At 37.6% G+C, this 1,565-nt stretch overlaps 1 pseudogene; it reads right to left on the bottom strand.

The window, feature by feature from the left end:
• Positions 1-239: 239 nt before the first annotated feature.
• On the bottom strand, positions 240-1,304 carry LOC110308980 (annotated as a pseudogene).
• Between the last annotated feature and the right edge of the window lie 261 nt (positions 1,305-1,565).

The raw sequence follows: 1,565 nt of genomic DNA, 5'->3' as shown, positions 1-1,565 counted from the left end.
TTAAGAGATGGAAAGTCAGAGATGCCATGCTTTCTTTATATGTATTATGGTGAAAAAAACAAAAATCACCTTGGGACATTACTTTAATTTGTTACTGCTTGTCTTATGAAAAAGGAAGGGCAATGGATCAATTTGTGCATTATATATATGGAGTCCCAGAACTCAGGAGGTGGGGTTAGAATGGCATGCCTGATGAGTCATTTATGTCCTCAATGAAAGGGCTTTAGGGGGAAATAAATTTAGACAGGAATGAAGCATACCTGGAAATTTGGTGGCTCATAAACTAGTTCACTGGCAACTGGGGTGGTTTCAAGGTCTTTCAAATCAACTGGAGATTTCAGTTAAAGTTCTGTAAAATGGTACTCAGTGATAAAAATCATTCTGTTTGGTCAAGACACTCTCCCACACAAATCCATTTTCCTGTTGAGAAAGGAAAAAAAAAAGTAGTCATCTTTCTTAAACTTGCCATTCCCGTCTAGAAAGTGACAAGGATCAAACCTCTCTGGGTTGGAGAATTCTTTGTCATCATGTAGCACAGAAGTTAGTGATTCTATGACAATGATACCCTTATAAATAAGACAATTTTTGAATCATGCCGCAGGCCTTAGCATGGCACAGACAGGTGGGAAGGAGGTCAAGGTATCTCTGGGTCTCATGCAATACAGCATTAGTATAAGGCATGAGACTCTTGTCTTGTATGCAGGGGCTCCTGTGTCTAACAATCACCTGGTCTCTCTCTTCCTGAACTTTCGCTGTGACTTATGGATCCTTGAACTAGAGCAGCAGAGATCACCTCAGGGTTGTGCTTGTCTTTGTCCCAGCAGCAAACAGATCAGATGCTGTGAAGATACAGTTCTCACAAGCAAACTCTGTATTTGGGTTGTATTCTTTCTGCTCCATTTTAATCAGGAAAGAATTAATAAATTCCTGAGGATTGTTAATATTCAGTGACTCTTGGTGCTGTATTACTTTTACCAAAATTAGTGTTTATCAAAAGCAAAGTCCTCAAGGAATTTTCTGGGTCTTTCTGGTAGATAATCAATGATAGCAGGAAAATTATTGCAAATCTGTATCCAAGGGAGACTCACAATCTCTACATTTTCATTTAAGATGCCCTAATATTTATAATCAAATCTATTCTGGAAAAAAAGTGAAGCAGATGACATTGCAAGGAAACAGCCCAGGATGAAGGTAGAATTACAGGGTACACCATTAGTTTTCTTCAACTCATCTACAAGACAGCAAGCCTCCTCTTGAACGGGGTCCTCAATACTTCTATTCCCCATCCCAAAGTAAGTTTCCATTAAGAAATTTTGAAAGTGTTCTTTAAAGTACTTCCTATATCAGGATTCTTTCCAAAACATCTCAAACATTTCTATAATTTATCTACTATTATGAATGTTTATAGTTTATATTGTGCTTTGAAAAATCTGAGCAATGCTCATTATATATCCTAATATCCACAGATAAGTGTAGTCCTCAGCCCTCATTAAGACAACTTCTCTATGTAACAGATGGGGACCATTACAGAAAAACACAAAGTAGAGTTGTAGAGCTCAATCCAA

Source organism: Mus caroli, chromosome 14, assembly GCF_900094665.2.
Source record: "Mus caroli chromosome 14, CAROLI_EIJ_v1.1, whole genome shotgun sequence".
NCBI classification, from domain to species: Eukaryota; Metazoa; Chordata; class Mammalia; order Rodentia; family Muridae; genus Mus; species Mus caroli.
Note: the sequence above shows the minus strand (reverse complement) of the source record. Positions and strands in the feature narration are given on the sequence as shown.